Source organism: Silene latifolia, chromosome Y (genome assembly GCF_048544455.1).
Source record: "Silene latifolia isolate original U9 population chromosome Y, ASM4854445v1, whole genome shotgun sequence".
In the NCBI taxonomy this organism is placed as follows: Eukaryota; Viridiplantae; Streptophyta; class Magnoliopsida; order Caryophyllales; family Caryophyllaceae; genus Silene; species Silene latifolia.
In genome coordinates this window covers 333,065,520-333,071,151 of record NC_133538.1, presented here as the reverse complement: position 1 = coordinate 333,071,151, position 5,632 = coordinate 333,065,520, and the positions used below count along the sequence as shown (strand labels likewise).

Genomic DNA, 5,632 nt, shown 5'->3' with positions numbered 1-5,632 from the left:
GATCAGGGAAAGGATGAGAGCAGCCCAGGATAGGCAAAAGAGTTATGCAGATCGCCGGGATATCGAGTTTCAGGTTGGGGATAAGGTTCTTCTGAAGGTGTCTCCTATGCGTGGGGTTATGAGATTTGGGAAGAAAGGCAAGCTGAGTCAGAAGTTCATAGGGCCATATCAGTTCCTAGACCGGGTTGGAGAGGTTGCTTATCGTTTGGCTTTACCATCTTCTTTTGATAGGGTACATAACGTGTTTCATGTATCTCAGTTGCGCAAGTATGTGAGTGATCCGTCACATGTGTTAGAGGCAGAGAGCATAGAGCTAGATGAGTCCTTGTCTTATCTTGAGGTTCCTAAGCAGATTCTTGACCGAAAGGTTAGGAAGACTAGGAGTGGTGAGACAGTTTTGCTTAAGATCCTTTGGCATAATCATGAGGTAGAGGAAGCTACATGGGAGGCAGAGGAGGCCATAAGAGAGAGTTACCCTTTCCTTTTTGATCAGGTATGTATGGTTACGGGGACGTAACCTTGTTTCTTTTAGGGGGGTAGGAGATGATCGCAAAGAGTTTTTACACCCTTTTTGTGTTGTGTCGGTATGTTTTGTAGTGATTTGAGTCGGGTTGAGTTTGGTTTGAGTCGGGTTGAGTTTGGTTGGTAGCATGTTTTTATGTTGAGTTTTGTTTTGGTTGTAGTGTCGGGAGTGTGGTGGTATGTTTTGTTTTGTTGTGGTTTGAACTTCGGGGACGAAGTTCTGTTTAAGGAGGGAAGACTGTAATACTACGGTTTTATGAGCCTCTGGGTACTCTATCGAGTGGGTCTTACTCTGTCGAGTAAGGGTGTTTTGGTTTTTAGAAAAGTATTCTACCTGTAGGGTACTCGATCGAGTACGTCAGCTACTCGATCGAGTAGCACGGTTACGGGTGATGTTTTGTCGGGTTTTGTTAATAACACGGATTAGTATTTAAATCGTTCCGTCATCTTCATAATACACTTTTACAAACCTAACTACATTGAAAAGAGATTTAAGTTACGTTCTTCGCATTCATCCGTGTTATTGACAAATCCCGGAGCTTGAGAGGTCGGATTTCATCGTTCTTTACATATTTGGGATTCTTGCGTCGAGGGTAAGATCTACGTACCGATTTTATATTATTTAATCAAGTTTGTTTAAACCCTAATTTGGGGGATTGGGGATTTGTGTTAGTTTTGTATGGTTAGTGATTATGTGATGATATGTTAGGAGGAGGATTCGTAGAGGAGGCTTTTTGATACAGCTGTTGAGATCGTCTGCGTGTGTTGCATTCCAGGTAGGGTTTCCCTACTCAGTATTAGTTACATAATGTGTTGGTTGTTGGTTGTGATTGTTGTATAATATCGTATTTGTATTGTGACGGTTGATGGAATTGGTTACTGTTGATAGTTGTAATTGTTTGTATCTGTCTGTGGTATTCGGGGTGCGTCCCTGGCTGAGTGGGGTCACTTGCGGGGGTGGCTTCACGCCCATTATTCGCCTTCTGTGGAACCCGCCACAGAAGGGATGTGCACATTAATGGATTTGGGTTATGCGCTCTATGGTATGAGCGGGGCTTAGGTGGGAACGACTGCGATCCCCCACTGGCGGAGTGGAGTAACCTGTTGCGACGGGTACTCTGGCAAGACTACACACTTTAATGTGTAGTCAGTGATGAGGAGTGATTATGGAGTTTGGGTTATGTGACGGTTGAGATGTGTTGGTTTCTGTCTTATAGTGATTATATTTTTGATTGTGTGATTAGTCTCGACCCGTCTTTGTTTTGAAAAACTGTGGCGATCCATGCGGGGATGGTGAGCAGTTGTTGAGCAGGTATGAGTCGAGACATATGGGCTAGCTGGGATGAGTCACCACGAGATGATAGAGTCTTTCGCTGTAGCTTGATAAGTTGTCGGACATTTTATTTAGTTGATCATCAGTTGGTTTAAGAACATGTAACCGTATTTTTATCAGTTGGTTTTGGATTGTATTCACTAAACTTTATACTATTTAAATGTTGTTTCTTTATTGTCTTTTGATTATCATTGCCTCGGAAAACCGAGATTGTGACATCTCTATACTTGAGTGGTCCTGGTAAGGCACTCGGAGTATGGGGGTGTCACAATGACCACCACACACGGCCAGCAAGACACGCCCTAGCAACCACGACCAATAACAAACAAACACAAACACTCAACGCTCTCAATACACACAAACCCGCAACACTCACCAATAACAACCACCCCTGCCACCAGTGGCCACCACCGTAGTCCTCCTCTGACTCACGGTGGACCCACTGGTCACACCATCCCCCACGGTCAAGGACAAGTCGACAAAACTGGGGTCATACTCCTTAACTCAACCCGACAACAACATCACCAACACCACTCTTTAATCTGCGCATTCCGGCCACCCCATATGGACCCACCACCTCTCACCACCACCATCGTCGCCTACGACTCACGGTTGTTATAGAGGTTGTCCCCTCTTACACTCGTCGCAACTACACCGGTCACGGTGTTCATCTTAAGATGGTCTCATACAAACGCTATTACCTCCCCTGTTTTCGTGTTTTTACCGCCACCACCGCCACAAGCCACCACCTGCAACCACCATGACACCTGCACCATGGTCGACTCTCTCCCCCACAATCAACCAACCCAATCCCAGGCCACGATGGTCACGTTTAAGGGTTCAATTACCCAATTTAATTACCCGATTTCCCTTTCGTAACCACCCACGAAACCGCCTTCAAACCCCCTCTCCCGTCGGTCAATGGTGGTCAACGGTAGGTCAGGTCGTTCCCTGGTGGTCCACGGTCATGGTCAGGGTCTTAGTTAGTCATACGGTGGTCTACAACATGAGTTATATTAGTTACAAAATCAATACCTTATATTATAAGGCGGTCTTACCTTGAAACGATAAACTTTACGAAATTCCTCTACTTCTCTCCCTTAGATCTCCCTCTCTCTTTCTTTTATGAATTATTCAGATTTTATGAAAAATAAAGTCTATTGTTGTAGATTATCATCTATTTATAGAGGTAGGTTAAAGTTATAAGCAAATCAATTAGGAAATACTCCGTATGTAATTATTATTATTATTATTATTATTATTATTATTATTATTATTATTATTATTATTATTACTACTACTACTAATGTTACACGAGTACTTTTATTATTTTATTGTTATACGGCACAATGTTTCCCGTTTCATCCATTATTTTATTATTAATTATCGTATTATTTCCAATTATTAATATAATTGCTTTTTAATTAATTATTCGAATTAGATAAATTATTCTTATAAATAATTATCAAATTATCAAATTACGGGTATTATAGACGCCGCCCAGCTCGCCGTCCTCTGGACTCCCTTTTTTCTTTTTACTCTTTTTCCTTCTAATTTTATGCTAATTTTATTAATAACAACGGTTTTATTCAGGTAACTTGCACTTGTTTGGATTACGATTGAATAAATGAACATATTCCCTTTCATTCAGGTAATTTGATGCTAATTTTTTTGTTTATTGTTGAAGTATCAGCGATTTTTTACGATTCTCGACGTTATTTTCAATTCGATTCATATCCTTGTTCAAGTTTATGTCTGAGTCTTGAGCCTTGAGTCGTATTCCCTTGTGTACAACTGCTTTGTCTAATTAATTTGATTGCTGAAGTTCTAATGTGAGGAAAAAGGGGTCAACATTCATGGTAGAAGCTTTGTTGAGGAATTTAATCGAACATGTGGAGGGCATAGTGTGTTGTTCTGTTTTGTACTAACTTTGAGAAAAAAATGGATTATTTGGTAAGATTTGCACATTGTGAACAATTGAATAGATTAAATTTTAAATTCTGGAAGTTGGCTAAGAATTGGGTAAATAACAAGAGTTTATGATGTTTCAGCCTTTGGAGGAGACCTTATTTTGAGTCGTCTCTTCCTCCGCAAAAAACCTCAGTGAAACTGAAGAATACTTCCCCTACGCAATTCAAGCTTCCCCTTTTTAGTTAAGCTCAGTCTTGCTCGTTGATTGATACTCTCTTCGTCTCAATCATTTGTTTACATTTGATAAAATAACCCTCACAAAGAATATTAAAGGTAAACAATTGATTGGAACGGAGGAACTACTTATATTAGGCTTATCAAAGAGTTCTTGCTCAAAATTAGAAGGTTTATTCAGGTTAATGATGTTGTGTTGAAATAGCTAGATTTAAACGGAGTATCAAATAATATGATAATATGTTTATAAGAATGTGGAGAATGAACAGTCCAAGTTTTTAGTGTCTAATTTTCGTAGGCATTCACTGACATTACCCCGATATGAGCTTTGTAGCATTAGCTCTTTGAGAAATTCTTGTATCTCTGAATATGTGTTGATGCAGTCATATCCTGAATGATTTTATTTACTAGCAAAATTCTTTATGCTTCTCAGGTGGCGGCAGAAGAATTGTATCAGTCCAGTTTCATTATCTATCCTTAAACTGAAACTGACGGTGTTTTTCAGTCTCAAGTCCAAAACTGATCTGTGTGTAGGTAACTCTGCTGTCTTTTATGCCAAATTTGTCATTCATTGCACCTGTTGTTGCTCATATGCATACATACACCACTGTTTCAAATGATTTCATGAAGAACAAATGACTAATACCCTTTTATAGCACACAATCATTAATTTTCCTAATAAAAATGAAATAGGCTCATTAAATCATTCATCACTCACGCATATTATAGCACACTTAAAAATGAGAATAGACGAGGACAATAAATATTCCCTTTTTGAATATTAATCATCCAAGTTTGTCTGACAAGCAATTACAGTGGTTTGATGACTGCATAAAAGTGAGTGAAATATAAAAAATTCATATTAATCATCCAAGTTTGTCTGGCAGGCAATTAGAGTGGTTTGATGACTGCAGAAAAGTGGGTGAAATATAAAAGTTAAGTTCATATTGCAGGACTCAGATACTCTCTCGGAGGAAGTTCATCTATTTGATCCCTCTTCAAATAACACAATGGTTGGCAAACTTTGTTTCTCTTGTTAAATTGAGGTGTGTATACCTATTGTTGTATTTGATCGTTGATTGACATATTTTGTGGTCCGTGAAAAGATTGTGTTCTGTCATTTGCAGGATCCAGGATCCACAAGAAACAGAGGGATTTTGCACGTCGCATATTATCAATAGTAGTATGGCGTGCATTATTGATTGCATATTGTGTAGAGATACCTCAGTTTTGTGTTAGCATTAGCAGGTGCACTTTGCTCCTTCTCTCGCCGTGTTTTGCAGCAAGTTCTTGCATGGTTTGGTATTTATAGGAGACCTAGTTCTCTTGAGCATGAGTTATATCATCTCGCTAATTTCAGAGGCCGTCATTTAAAAAAAAAAGAGGTCGATGCTCCATGGTTGTTGCTGTTTATTTCCTTTGGCAGGAGAGGAATACCAGGTTGTTTAATGAGCTATATGCTACTGTCGATTAAGTTGTTTGAAAGATTAAGGGGGTGTTTGGTTGGGGGTATGGAATGGATTGAAATGGATATCACCGATTCAAGTGTTTGGTTGACCACTTTTGGAATGGATTTAGAAACCCAAGGGTTTCTCAATCCACCTCAATCCCTTGGAATCCCATACTCTACTC

General features: G+C 39.6%; 1 long non-coding RNA gene across 2 annotated transcripts; it reads left to right on the top strand.

Annotated features, from left to right (window-relative positions):
- The first annotated feature begins 3,335 nt into the window (after positions 1–3,335).
- On the top strand, positions 3,336–5,261 carry LOC141634428 (uncharacterized). 2 transcript variants are annotated; one of them, XR_012539149.1, is made up of 4 exons: positions 3,336–3,506; positions 4,434–4,534; positions 4,954–5,046; positions 5,128–5,261. It is a non-coding gene; the product is annotated as an uncharacterized LOC141634428 (long non-coding RNA). The 2 variants fall into 2 exon arrangements; XR_012539150.1 differs by having other exon boundaries at positions 4,888–5,046.
- Positions 5,262–5,632: the final 371 nt, after the last annotated feature.